Source organism: Triturus cristatus, chromosome 8 (assembly GCF_964204655.1).
Source record: "Triturus cristatus chromosome 8, aTriCri1.1, whole genome shotgun sequence".
Lineage (NCBI taxonomy): Eukaryota > Metazoa > Chordata > Amphibia > Caudata > Salamandridae > Triturus > Triturus cristatus.
In genome coordinates this window covers 241,581,793-241,597,352 of record NC_140591.1, presented here as the reverse complement: position 1 = coordinate 241,597,352, position 15,560 = coordinate 241,581,793, and the positions used below count along the sequence as shown (strand labels likewise).

The 15,560-nt window shown below is 42.5% G+C and overlaps 1 protein-coding gene across 3 annotated transcripts in view; it reads right to left on the bottom strand.

The window, feature by feature from the left end:
- The window catches only part of ARHGAP42 (Rho GTPase activating protein 42), a 609,563-nt gene that overhangs the window by 43,239 nt on the left and 550,764 nt on the right, over positions 1-15,560 (bottom strand). The window lies entirely within an intron of this gene.

The following is a 15,560-nucleotide window of genomic DNA, read 5'->3' as shown; positions in this document are numbered from 1 at the left end:
TACATTAAAGTTGCATTTGAGCAAAAAAAAGAGCAAAATTATTTTGCCCTATTTGTTGGATCCATACCCTTCTACAAGATGAAAAAAAAAATCATTGATTTGCTCCACTCTTTTGTATAAAGCTTGGCAAAATATTGCTCATCGTGTTTTCTAACACAGCCTTAGTTTGTTGATTTTGTTATTTAATACTTTGGAATTAATATCTAACCGTTTGTGCGCCTCCCATTTTTTGTTTAAGATGAATGCCAAATAATGTAAAGGCACCCTGCTTGTTTCATGCTTTATGTTTACTCTAAGCAGTCTGGATTTTGAATGATTTATAAAAACAGGTAAATACTTCAGGCTAACATGCGAAATAGTATGTGACACGTGGTAGGGGTAAAATCAGGACACTGTGGTAAATATTTATGTGGTAAATATTTCATTACCGGTACTATTTTTTATGCGGTAAAGTCTAGTAAGAATAACTCAGTAAATATAAGAGGCAGAATCCGTGGTATTAGAGGTTCTAAAAGGCTTTATTCCTTCACAAAGGAAATACAATTCGAATTGCAGGCTTCTATTCCATCACCACGAAAGTTCAGGAAGGAAGGGCATACATTATTGACAGATAATCAGTTTTATAGGAAATGCATTACAGTGAAACAGATGCAGGAGGCGTAACAGCTGATAATACAGATAATACAGATAAAATATGCATACGTAACTAATAAAGGCGGACATATGGGCGTAATTTAGTAAACGTCATTATACATGATGTCACAAGTGGGTGGATCCATAAGAGAATCCTGCAATGTCAGCAGAAATATTTGGCAGAGATGCGCGTGCAGCCGCATGACGTGTGATTGACGTGCAACTAGAGGATGAAGGGGACTTGACATTTAGCTCTACATGTGGAGACAGAAGTCTGGGGGTCATGTCAACCTAATCCCAAATCATATCTAATATCCTATGTTTAAAGAACTGTGTTATCCAAAAGGAAAGGTCTCTAGGATAGAATCTATTCTATACTGACTGTTAGTGCGTGTACAAGCGTCTAAGTGTCTACATGAGATGCGAGGGGGTAGGAATATTGCATGGTAACAGGGGCTATGAATTACTTGCATGTGGACAGCGAGGCCTGGCCCTTTGCACGGTAGCTGGAGGAATGTTTACCTAAACTACTAGACAGGAATGCATCGGATGAGGAGCGGAGCAGATAATCTTGAAGGTGAAATACAGTTTTTGGCAGGCAACAGGCTGGATCAGGCACCGTTAGCCGCGCAGGGAGTAGGACAAAGTTCATGGATACAGATGCAGGCTCAGACTGGAGCTTTCAGAGGCAGAAGGCAGGAAAAGGCTTGATGACAGAATTCTGGGCCTACTCGCCTGAATCTGTAAAATGTGGAAAGTGAACCATATAAAGTCGGTGGCCTTTCATACTTAGGAATGGAATATCTGACCCATTCATGGCGGATCTGAAAGAGGACATGTTGACGGTGGACGCACATATATTTGCGTCTTCAAAACTGGAACTGGAGGGAACATACATGTACTTATAGCATGCACATGGAGCCGTTGGGGTCTACGATAGGGGACATAACTGATCACAAAATTCATATTTCCTCATTCCCTCCTTGTCCCCTACGGACCCTCAGGAGATATCGATCTTCATCAATCCATCGATCTGTTCATATAGCATCATTTGTTCTTCTTTCTTCTTCCGGGATCTTGAACGAAAACTTGGATGTGGGATACACGATGTGGCACACAGACCACAAATCGCTGGCCCACATTGTAGACACAAGCAGCAACTGAATAGTATGAGAAAGCCAATACCTAGGAAGGATAGGATTCTCCATCCCCAGGCTGACAACACGCTCCAAAACCAACCGGACCAAGTCCAGGTGCCTGGACTCTGGTGTATCTGGCTCACAATCTTATGAAGGCGAGTTATGGCTTTATATACTGACGGCGAATTTTCTGGTATGAAAACACAGCAACTTGATCCGATGACCCTACAAGCTCCGCCCCTATCGGCCAGGATGACGTCAAGGACAAGACGATTTTGAAGCACAACAATCCGCATAGCAGACTGCTCTTCTGTTAAATTGCCTAAGGCGGAAGTAGTTTCATTCACTACTGCTTCCAGGGTTCTGGTTAATCTACGTATCAGCTTACTATTAGTGACTGTACCTATATAGGGAAAGAAACCTTTATTGAAATCTGTGTATTGTTCCCATGCTGTTTCAGTGTAATCGACAATTGGGAGATCTCTCTGCTGTCTATTGTGTACTAAATGGGTATTTCTATGATAATCAGGAGGAGCTAGGAAAACAGGTGGCAGAAGGAATGCTATGTAACAGGTACCATCCCAGTCTAGAGGTAGACGTATATATGCGGTCTGGCCACATATGAAGTAGGAATGACGGGAAGCTCTAAATGTAGACTTGCCTTGATCACTGAATTTTATTACAGTGGTGCACTTACTATGCCCCATGTGTATGGAACCATTCTTTCTTACACATAATTCCCCTTTTACTGGGAATACTGACATGGCGGGCAAGAGTGGTGTAGCTTCAGATTCAACGTTCAGGATCATGAGGTTAAGTGTAAAATTACCTAATCCATATACTTCATTCTCTAGATCAGTTCCTGTTCTTTTGGGAAGTCCCTCCTTGTTAGGGTAGCAGACTTTAAGCAAAACTAGGTTCAGGTTTCCCCATACCCAGTTGTCTTGATAAACTGCGGAATTTGAATCTAGGGAATTAATCAAACTAAACCATGCTCCACAGGAGCCATTGTGTGTGAACGGATATGGAAAGAGGGGCAAAACTCCCTTATAGTTCTGATAGGGAGGGAGTCGGCCACATATCCAACAATTTGTAGCATTGCTGGTCTGATGGGAATGATGTAACATACTAATGAATGTGTTGTTGCGCAGCGCAAATCTATAGGACAACTCATGCGGAGGTAATTCGCTAAAAGAATGTTCTGCAGTTACATTGTAAGCACGCTTAAAAATAGGGTAATACATGTGCAATAGTATGCTGGAAATGATGATCAGAAGACTTAGAAAAAACAAAATTAATAATGTTACTGTGCAGTGACTACGAAGTGATTTACAATACGCATGCTTTTTAAGCTGCATCTGTTGATTTCTTTCTCGATTCCGGTCTAGAGGATACATGTCAGAGACAAATTCAACCGATTCACCTTGGAGAGGACTTAAACAATCAAATTGTCTGACTTACTAGACCTTAACTTCAGTTTATAAAGTTCCGTTTTTGACTGATCAACCAAGGGGAGCTTAGAGTCTGTCTGTGAGGGAATGCAGGGCTGAGCGTTCACACTAGATGGTAGTCCATAAAATTTCTTGATATGACTCGAGTGCAACCACCCTTTACGTCCCTCGATCTTCACGGCTGTCCTTGTGGTTAGTAGAACCAATTTTGGCGACTTCCATCTAGGCTCCAGTTGGGTTTTCCGGTCGAAATTCCGGACCAAAACCAGGTCGCCTGGAACCACGTCATGGGGCTTCACCTCAGTGTTATCAGGAAAAGCTGCAGCTACCTGTGAACGACAAGATTGTAGTGCAGACATCAAGGAAGCCAAGTAATCTGTCAGCATATTACAGTCAACATCAGTGATTTTGCGAGGTATAGGCGTCCCCCACATATTTGGTGGTCTACCGAAGATCACCTCGTACGGGGATAGCCCTGTTCGAGAATGTGCTACCATTCTCATGTAAAAGAGCGCAACTGGTAAGGCTACTATCCAATCGACACCTTTTTCTCTACATATTTTGGACAATCTTATTTTCAGGGTTTGATTATGACGTTCCACGAGACCTGCTGCCTCGGGATGTCGGACACAGTGGAATTTCCATTGGTAGCCTAACAAAAGGGAAACGTGTTTCATCAGTTCGGATGAGAACGGCTGGCCGTTATCTGAGTAGACAACACGTGGTAAACCGTACCGTGGGAAGAATTCTCGAACTAACTGTTTGGCAGTAGTCGGGGCAGTGTAATCTGAAACCGGGTAGGCTTCTGTCCAACGGGAAAGAGCACAGACAACTACGAGAACATATTTGAATCCTCGACATCGTTCCATCTGGATATAATCCATCTGGAGGACTTCAAAAGCATGATCGGGAGGTTGAAATCCACCCTGCTCTACGGGGATGCTTTTACCTGGATTAAACTGACAACATATCATACAGGTACGTACTTTCTGTTTAGCTGCGGCTCGTAAATGTTTGTTAAACCAGATGTGTTGAATGCTGTCTAGCATAGCTTTTTCTCCTAGGTGCGCTGGACTATGTATCGTGTTAATGATGACTTGAACCATGGAGTCGGGAAGAAACCATATAGATTTTTCCTTCGTCATCCATCCTTGATCCGTTTGGATCCCTCCTAATTCAGTCCATTTCTTTATTTCTTCTGGTGTAGCATGTGTCTGTATGTCAATTACATCAAGGGCGGGATCCTTAACTGTCATGCAATGTGTTGGTGTCGGAACTATTGTCTTTGTCGCGTCAGTTGTATGAGTCTGGTTCTGAGCAGTCTGTTTAGCTGTTCTGTCAGCTAGGTCATTACCCTGAGAAATAATATCGGTAACTTTTGTATGGGCTTTGCATTTCATAATCGATATTGCAGTAGGTAGATGAATCGCGTCTAATAGGGCTTGAATGAGGGGTCCGTGTTGTATGTGGGCACCGTGAGAAGTTAAATAACCTCTCTCTCGCCACAGTACGCCGAAGTCATGGACAACTCCGAATGCATAACGTGAATCTGTGTATATGTTGACTTTCTTATCTTTGGCTTGAGTACAGGCTTGTGTCAGAGCGATGAGCTCTGCTGCTTGAGCTGACAAAGTGTTAATACAATTTGTTTCAATGACTTCAGTGTCTGTTGTGACTGCGTAAGCGGCCACTAACTCTCCTGTACTCGTTCTCATACATGACCCATCTACATACAATGTCAAGTCTGGATCTGACAAAGGGATATCTGTCAAGTCTTGTCTGGGTTTCGTCGTGATAGTAATGACTTCGACACAATCATGTGCCAATGGATCTGTTCCGCCTACTGGCAACAGTGTGGCAGGATTTAACGTATTACAACGTCTGATTTCTATGTGTGGCTGAAACAATGTCAATTCGTAACCAGTGAGTCTCGCTATAGTCAAGTGTTGTGTTTGTGTGCGGTTCAAGAGAACCTCTACTGCGTGTGGTACTTGTACTGTCAATTGGTGTCCTAACACTATGGCATCGCTTTGTCTGATTGCTAAAGCTGTTGCTGCCACCGATTTCAGGCACGCAGGAAGAGCCTGAGCTACTGGATCTAATGTACTAGAGAAATAAGCACATGGTTTGTGTGATCCTGCTTGTTCCTGAGAGAGTACTGACAAGGCAGTACCGTCGCGTTCTGTAACAAAGAGTGTAAACTGTTTACTGTAACATGGTGTTGCTAAAACAGGTGCTTGGCATAAAGCTTTCTTTAAGCTTTCAAAGGCGTGTGTATGTTCTTGAGTCCAAGGGAGGACAGTCGATGTGGCTGCCTCCTGTGTTGTCAATTGGATGAGTGGTTTTGCTAGAAATGCATATTGAGGGATCCACTGCCTACAGTATGAAGTGAGGCCTATAAAAGCCCGCACCTCCTTTTGTGTCTTGGGTGGTGGCATGTTAGCAATTAACTGGATGCGATCAGGTGTAAGCTGCCTTCCCTCCTTGGACAGCGAGTGCCCAAGGTAAACAACTCGCTGGACACAGAATTGCAGCTTAGAAGGGGACACCTTGTGCCCCTTGTCGGCCAGAAAATTTAAAACCGTCAGTGACGCTTTTTCACATTCAGGTTCGTTTCGGGCGGTGATCAGCAGATCATCGACATATTGAAACAAGGCAGTGTTAACTGGCATGTGGATACTGTCAAGTTCTCGTTTCAGTGCTTGGCTATAGATGCTGGGGCTTTCTGTAAATCCTTGAGGTGCGCGTGTGAATTTAAAACTTCGTCCATTTAAACTGAATCCGAACAGATATTGACTTTCCGGATCTATTGGGACGCTAAAGAAAGCATTCTTGAGATCAATTACAGTGAAGAACGTTGCTTCTGAATCTATGGCTGTTAGTAATGAAGAGATATCTGGGACCACAGGGTATTGTGGTACAATACATTTATTTAGTTCGCGCAGATCAATAACTAATCGATATACTGGTGGTGGTTTTGGATCCGTTCTTTTAAGAATCGGAATTATCGGGGAATTACATACATTGGAGTCGGTTTCGACAACCACTCCTTGTGCAATGAGCTCGTCAATGATTTGCAGCAAAGCCACAACAGCATCTGGTGGTAACTTGTATTGTCGCATTCGTGGTAGCACTACTCCTGTTTTCAGTGTGACTCGATATGGTGTAATGTTCATGCAACCAACATCAGTGGGGCCTTGTGCCCATAAATGTGTAGGTAAATTCTGCAGCCGGTGATCCATGTCTCTGGACACGTAGTGACCTTTAAAGTCACGTAAAAATAATCGTACTCCCTCCGGAGAACAACATATAATGGCTCCTAGAGCTTTCAATGTTTTTATACCTAACAAGTTTTCTGGACATGATTTAGTAAGCAATAAATCTGTAGTGCGTGTCAATGGACCAACCGTGAGTGGAAGAGGTTGTGTTACGTCATTAATAATAGGTTTTCCTGAGAATCCAAGGGAAATATTTTGTGAGCCTGAGAGGGGTGCCCCTGGAACTTCACTGCGTCTTATAGTTGTTCTGCTTGCCCCTGTATCAAGTAAAAACTTTCTGTCTTCCCCTAATAGTTCACTATGTACATAAGGTCCCTCTTGGTCCACTGGAACCTCAATAAGGGGTAAGCCAACTTCCCTCTCTAGGCTATTTCATGAGTATCGCTGATAATCGGGATAATCTGCTTGTGCATACTGATACATCTGTTGTGTCGTTGCTTGTGTTGCAGCAATAGGCTGCGCTTGTGGTGGTGCTACGATCTGTTGTGGAGCTGCCTGTTGCGCAGCTAATTGTTGCGGAGCTAACCTAGGTTGTGCATGCGGAGGGATTTGTTGTTGATTCTGATCCTGTCTAGGTGGACGTGGTCTTTCCTGGGTTCTACCTGTGGCAATATTATGTTTCAGGACTGGACAATCGTGTATATAATGACCTTGTTGTTTACAATAGTTACATGTCCCTTTCGTTGGACCTGTGGAATCACCCTTTTGATGACCATCGGCTGGAACTGACTGTGCAACAAGCATTTTCATTTTTGTATCTTTCATACGTCTTTGTTCATGTTCTTGTTCTTCTCTAATTCTATTGTGGTGATATTGTAACATCTGTAACATCTGTGATGGGGTATTACCTTGCCAGGTACTTTCGAATTTCAATACTCTATTCTTGACTTGCAGCAGAGAATTTTCAACTAATTTTGTCACAAACAGATGTGGATATGACTCACTACTGGCTTTTATGCCACTATTTATACCAAAACATTTTTCAAATCGGGAATAGAAATCACTAGTGTCTTCATCTGGCTTTTGTTTACAGGCTGATATTACACCCCAGTCTTCCTTTTTCGTAGTTAATAAACGTGGCAGTACCTGCACTAGTAGTCCTGGTAGTGCTGTAGTCTTTTCCCCAAGCCCTGCTCCTGCAGCTCGGGCCCTTTCTTCGTTTTCTAATGCTGTCCAATCTATCTGTTGGTCTCCCACCTCCCATTCCTTTTCTTTGAGTTTCTCATAAACACCAGCGGGTAATAGGACTTTTAATATTTTCATAATGTCGGGGTAGGTATACTCTCCCATGAGTAACATGTCTTTTATCTCACAGTGGAAACCTGCTGGATCCTTGTCATGGCTGGGTACTACTTTCTTCATTTCTAATAATTCCATTTTAGTTATAGGCGTGTACACAAACACGCGTGTAAAGTTATTACCTTCACCTCTGATTGGGTGTACTTCGCGTAACGGGTTCTGTCTATCTATGTGATACATTTTTCTTCCCATGATGGGAACTGGAACGTGTTCTGGGCATACGAAAGTTAAATATTGGTTTCGAAATTCTAGAATTTCTTTAATCAAATCAGTACCTGACCCTCTCCATTTATTCGTGAGTAGTTCTGTCAATATGTCAGGTAAGGGTCCTGGATCGGAGTGTTGGCTTTTATATAATATAAGGAGGTGTTGAATCATGTATATACTAGCTAAACGCTGTTCGTATGGGTCAAGATTCAGAAACGTGTGTGCAAGTACATCATCATTGTATTCGCTGGGACTGTCAGCCCATTGTACTGCTGACCTGGCTAATTCTTGTTCGTCCATGGAATCGAGCATGTGGTACCCCCTTCGATCTCGGAGTGATTTATCAGCGGCTTGAAATAGGTGTTCCGGGGATCTTGTATTTAACATAGGGTTTGGAAAATGTCTATTACATTCTGGACGTATCGGACATATCGGATCATTAAAGCCTCTAGTATTATTATGGGGTCTTCCTCTACCTACATAAGCTATTGTGTCTAATTGTTCTGATTCTTGCTCCTCCTCTTCCTCTGATTCAACTCTGTCTGCTTCTCGTCTTTCTTTATGTATTCGTTCTACTTCCTTGCGGATCTTTCGATACATGGCGATTATACACGCCTGTCTATCATGTTTCTCTTCTGATATGTTCTGACCCCATTTGGCAAGTCTTTGCATGGTATCATGATCTGCCCCAGGCCTGTCTTGATTCCTAATTACGCAATTTATGAAAAAACGGAGTAGTTGTCTTTGTACATCCACTTTCTGGTACTCCATAGCTTCGTTAATACTCTCTGCACCTCGCCCTGTTTGGACAAAGCGATATATATCGTCTAGGTGTTCAACCATTCCTGGTATCGTCATTAAATACAATGTAGCTCTTCGTATAAGTAGTGATGATATGAGCAATTTGTCCTGTTTACCTGGTACTGGGTCGTATCTACAATCTACAAGCTGTTCTTTAAACATGTCGGATGTCGCTAGTTGGGGTGTACGTTGGAGTGCTAAATCTCTAAGGGTCTGTTTATTTCGCGGCGGTGTGGCAAACATGTCTGTCGTACCTCCTGTAGCACCATCTGAGGTGCTGGGCAAGAAAGGATTCGTTGGACGTAAAATGGAAATTGTAGATGCGGGAAAAACAGTGGAAACGGACGGACCTGTTGGGACTTGTGTAGGAGTTTGTTGTTGCGGGGGTACAGACGAATGCTCTTGGTGTTGAACACCATCGGCAAGCGGTGTGTGTGGTATGGCATTAGCATACTCGGGAGCTACGTCATCTAAATAGGAGGAAAGAAAAACGTCCTTTGCTGTTTTGGGATGTGTTTTGGGATGTGCTTTTATCGGGAGCAGTGGAGGAGTCAAGTCTTTTGGTATCTCCGGGGTAGCCTTAGGTAACCCTTCGGCCAGAAGAGGATACATACCATTCATAAGAGTGTTTCTTTGTCTATCTACTTGTTCTGATTTTACTCGGGTACCTTCCTCAAGTAATAGATTTTCTCGAGTTTTATTTGAATTCTCTCTACCTTTCTCTTCCTGTCTGAGCGCTTTTTCTGTACGTCTATATGATTCTTTACGCCATAATTCAATGGCATCTTTCTGTGACTGTCTGGCTTTCTTTTTCCATAATTCTTCTTCTACTCTCATGATGCAATCTGCATCCCAGGTCCCCGCTGCGGGCCATCTCTGACTTTCTGGCAAATCCTTGGTGTAGTCCACCCATAAATCAAGAAATAAGACGGCATCTAGGCCATGCTTATGATACATAAAGTATCCTGGAGTGTCCCTAGGTGGGATGGGAACAGCTTCTTCGAGTACCCCTTTTCTAGTTTTGATCTGTCTTAGTTTCGAAAAGAGCGGCATTTTTAGATGGTTGTTAGAACACACTTTATACAGTAAACACAATAATGAACAGTCATTCACACCACAATATATAGAACCAATTAAAACATTTAACACTTAACAGTTTTACGAACGATGATAACTAATAGAAAACTAGTTAATGACATAATACTGACACTAGATAATACTGATTTATATGCAAGACATACTAGATATACTGCTAAACAGTACAGATACACTGCTGAAACAGTGCAGACCGGATTTGTGTACCCAAACCCGTCTTGACCGGCACAGACTATGTGCACGTTAAATGCCTCCCCGGTAATGGTACTCACCGGGTAGCTCGGAACGGAAGGCCTCGGAACGGAACTGAAACTGGACCGGACTGGACTCGACTCGACTGGACTCGGAACTTCGGAACCTGGCGGGCCTCTGTATACCTCGGATCTTGCTCTCTCAGCTAGGCTCTGGTCGGGATACTTCGCACTTCTCACCGCCTCGTCTGGGTGTTGATCGCAGCCTCAGTCGCCTCCGCTTGGCCGGAGGGAGATACAGGAAATCCTGCAGGTACGCGTTTTTGTCCGTTCAGCTGTGGCAGGAGACCGGGCCTGCAACGCACCTCCGGCGCGTGAGATGAGAAAGTGTCCCTATTCGGGCGCCAATTTATGTGGTAAATATTTCATTACCGGTACTATTTTTTATGCGGTAAAGTCTAGTAAGAATAACTCAGTAAATATAAGAGGCAGAATCCGTGGTATTAGAGGTTCTAAAAGGCTTTATTCCTTCACAAAGGAAATACAATTCGAATTGCAGGCTTCTATTCCATCACCACGAAAGTTCAGGAAGGAAGGGCATACATTATTGACAGATAATCAGTTTTATAGGAAATGCATTACAGTGAAACAGATGCAGGAGGCGTAACAGCTGATAATACAGATAATACAGATAAAATATGCATACGTAACTAATAAAGGCCGACATATGGGCGTAATTTAGTAAACGTCATTATACATGATGTCACAAGTGGGTGGATCCATAAGAGAATCCTGCAATGTCAGCAGAAATATTTGGCAGAGATGCGCGCGCAGCCGCATGACGTGTGATTGACGTGCAACTAGAGGATGAAGGGGACTTGACATTTAGCTCTACATGTGGAGACAGAAGTCTGGGGGTCATGTCAACCTAATCCCAAATCATATCTAATATCCTATGTTTAAAGAACTGTGTTATCCAAAAGGAAAGGTCTCTAGGATAGAATCTATTCTATACTGACTGTTAGTGCGTGTACAAGCGTCTAAGTGTCTACATGAGATGCGAGGGGGTAGGAATATTCCATGGTAACAGGGGCTATGAATTACTTGCATGTGGACAGCGAGGCCTGGCCCTTTGCACGGTAGCTGGAGGAATGTTTACCTAAACTACTAGACAGGAATGCATCGGATGAGGAGCGGAGCAGATAATCTTGAAGGTGAAATACAGTTTTTGGCAGGCAACAGGCTGGATCAGGCACCGTTAGCCGCGCAGGGAGTAGGACAAAGTTCATGGATACAGATGCAGGCTCAGACTGGAGCTTTCAGAGGCAGAAGGCAGGAAAAGGCTTGATGACAGAATTCTGGGCCTACTCGCCTGAATCTGTAAAATGTGGAAAGTGAACCATATAAAGTCGGTGGCCTTTCATACTTAGGAATGGAATATCTGACCCATTCATGGCGGATCTGAAAGAGGACATGTTGACGGTGGACGCACATATATTTGCGTCTTCAAAACTGGAACTGGAGGGAACATACATGTACTTATAGCATGCACATGGAGCCGTTGGGGTCTACGATAGGGGACATAACTGATCACAAAATTCATATTTCCTCAACACCAACAGTATAACATTGGCCATTCTGTGCCAAATTTGTAAAATAAATAAGTTGCAGGGCTCTCGTCAAGAGGCCACTGCAGCTTGCACCACACATTGCCCCTGCTATGCTGCCAATGATAGTACCAACACAACTACTAACTATCACATCCCTAGAAGTGTGACAATTCAGACTATGTCAGGCCCCCAAAACTATAAGAATGGCTTGGGCGGCAGGTAAGAGTCATTTTAAATGTATATTGAATTAATAATTAACTGTTGTCATGGTCATCACTAAACTAGCCAGACACCGCCACCTTGTGGCAGACTGTCACAAGCACCGTGTTGACAATTAAGTACCTGTGTTGAACAATGGAAACCACCGGCTCCAATTAACCACTGTGGCCACCCCTGTTGAATATATTCTTATAAGGTCCATCACATGCAATGCATTTGATAGTAGTTGTGACTTTTTGGCATAAAAAAGGACAGATAAGAGGAAAATTCAAAAAGGCACTTATGAGTATGTGAAGTAGTATTACAGGGGTTGCCACTTTAGGCACTCATAAATGCCTTTGTGAATTGGCCCATAGTGCTTAGTGACAGTACGTCACTCCCAAAAACAGATGTCCTTTTACCAACCATCCCTTTCCTACACACACTCCATCCACCACAGGCACCTATACTGTCACCCTTGCCCCGTGTCTAATTCGCAAAAAGACCCACAGTGTATGCGACCCAAAATATCATAATGTTGGTGCTGAGTCGCATACAGTTATGTCTGGGTTCCTAAAGCCCCCTCCCTCCATGTTCCCTACGCCCCCACATTTCCATTTTCATATACCTATCATTTTAATTTCTGCTTGGCATGTTCCAGTAGACCGAATGCTCACCCAAAACAAAGAACTAGGGGTTAGCAGTCATTGGTGCAACTGCTGCAGTGGAAGAGGGGGCCCTAGTAGGAGGGGTCTGTTCAACCCCAGTTACTGCTGCCTTTTACAACCAAGCCTGTGATAGGTGAGGCCCATATCCCTAGCTGGTTTGCATTAGGGTACTTGGTAGCTCAGCTATGTCAGTGGGATTAGTCTATGGGAGAGATTCATCAAGTGTTTATGTACGCACAATATAGTTACACATACTTAAATGCAGTGTGCACTTTGTTTTTGGAGTTTTAAATAGAGCGAACTCGACTATACGAAATCATAGCGCTTTCCATGAGCACAAGTTGCGTTATAGATGGACACGTTCAGTTGTTCTTTTTGTTTGTTTTTTTGTTAGGCAGATGGAGATTAAGTGATTTGCTCAGAATCGCAGGATGTTGAGCGTCTCTGCCGAGACTCGAACCCAGTTCCCCAGTTACGAGGTCGACCGATCCAGCTGTTAGGCCATAACCTTGATTCTTTTGCTTCATAAATTCAGAAAGTGTAAGCACCTACAGTTTGGGGGTACTGGTAATAGCACATAAAGTATGCTTACTATGTTTGAACAAACTGATGCTTGTGGTGGAGCAGGTAAAGCAAAGGTTTGAATACCTTCTCTATTTTGCATGAAAAATAGTAATTATGTAACCATTCTCAATATTAACCTGTATTAACCGTTTGGAGTGTTATTACTAATCAACCTTTGCAACTTAATAAACACAAGATACACGTGGGACTAAAATGCTAATTGCATGGCCAATAATTTTAATGATTAACTGTGGTACTCAAACTAACCGTAGGATGTGTTGAAATAGAGAAATGCATGATTTATGTTGCTTTTGTGATGGTTTGTGCTTCCAGTGTTGCGGAATGGTGAGTATTGTTGCTTTAAATGTTGCTATAAACTAGGCAAGTACTAATATATATTGGGATTAGTGTGGGTTTAAACATTAGAATCTTAATTTCCATATATTATTTATCTTTTTATTTGTTTTTGCTTAAGTTGGCATTTGGGCCTAGTAGGACGCAGTACTTAAGATGGAGTTCGGAAGTGGCCACCGTCATTTGAGCGCGATGGCTACTGCGCAGACTCGGATGGCTCTGAAGATCTCCAGGCGACCTCCGAAGCGAGACTACGCGTTCCTTGTCAAGGATAGGGACGTGGAGGGCTGCCAAGATCCAACTAGTGTGAACAACTGAAAAGACAATAGAGACCTGTACCCGTAGGTCTACATTTTGTTACTTCGGAACTTTTCGCCTGTGAATGGTACAAAAGAATACAGTTTGGGAGATGACATGTTCAATCTCTTGAGAACCAAGAAAACCTAGGAATCCAAGACATTATTTCAAAATTCAGGGGATTTAGCCAATCAGAACACTTCTATCCCTAGAAAATGTTGCATCTTGTTTAAAGTAAAGAGAACATAGGGTATAAAAAGGGAAGATTCAGAAAGGGGGTGCTCCAAAATTTCCGTCGGTGACTGATGGTGAGGAGGGTTGATTTGCTAGCACGATTGCCTGGTCCTTTGGCTACCTTTGGGACTGTGTCGTGCTAAGCGGAAGAACTTTTCCCGGACTTATTTGGGTCTTAAGCTGAGTTTGACAGGACGATATCACCAGAAGGGATTTTGATTTATGCAGGGCTGACGGGTCTTCTGGAAATGGTCAACAGTGTCAAAATTTAGGTAAATTTGTGCCAAAGATACTCATTGAAAATTCTGATTTGATTGAAGTTTGACTATGCCAATGAAAACGAATTCATTAGATAAACTAAACATTGATTAACAAAATGAGTCAGTGATTCTTTTAGTAAGGTATTGATTAATCGAAAGGTTCTGAAACTTTAAATGTGTTTTAGTAGGTTTTAAATCACCATCGACCAGTCCAACTAATTGGTCCATTGAGCAAGTGGTGGAGTGCCTTGATGTTAAAGTTAGGATTCTATAGGTACTAATGTATATAATGTAAAGAATTTTCCTCCGATAGGTAACAAGGTACCCCACATGTCCAGCACTTCTTTCCTCCTGTGTGCAGATTCAAAGTGAGACGTATGAGTGTTGGTGTTATGGGCCCCACCAATGAATGAGTGTATGAATGAGCAAGTGTGATGACGGGTCTGTGACGCAGGGAGGATATGAAAATTTGCCCTTTTTCGCTGGAACACTTGCATCCACATGGAACACTAACAGGTCTTTGGGAGTTATAGAGACGTACAGCCAAACAAATCTTATTTATTAATCTTAGTGTGAATGGAAATAGGGCCCCATACCAAGAAACCATTAGTGCACTATTATTACTGTAGTATGAAGCCAAGCAAAAGTAGCAGGCCCATTTGCCCCCTGTAGGACTCTACGCTTGCCATAATGCAGACACATTCCTCACAAACTACTAATGAACATGGAAGAGCCAGGTCGACATCCATCGCATGTATTTGCGCCAGATATTCCGAGCTAGAATATTGATTTAATGTCCATTTTTCATCTAATGTATCCACACGATTTCAAAAAAATGCATGAACAATCCTGCTCATATTTTGCAAATCAACACTGACTTACACGTTTGCTTGATATTTTCAAATTGCAAAAACTATTTCATAACAATACTCGTAAATATAAATAACAATGACATTTTAACCGTTATAAAAGAGACGAGGATCTGCTGTCCAGGAGCAAAGAATGCTAGCTTGGTTGACAGACAAATGCAAGGATCCATTCTCCCCTGGGTCATACAAGGTCACTGATAACATTGATGTCACTCTATCAGTGCAGTTTTAATAAGAAAATGCAGATTTGAAATTACTACGAAGTTACATTTTAGTTATCAGGCATTAGAATATTAAGCTTTTGTTGCCAAGTTTAATTCGTTTCTAAGTTTGGGTTTAAAGAAACGTACAGTTTTAATTATTTTTAAATACATGTCTTGCTCTAGCATTTATTCAATTGCGGGCAATAATA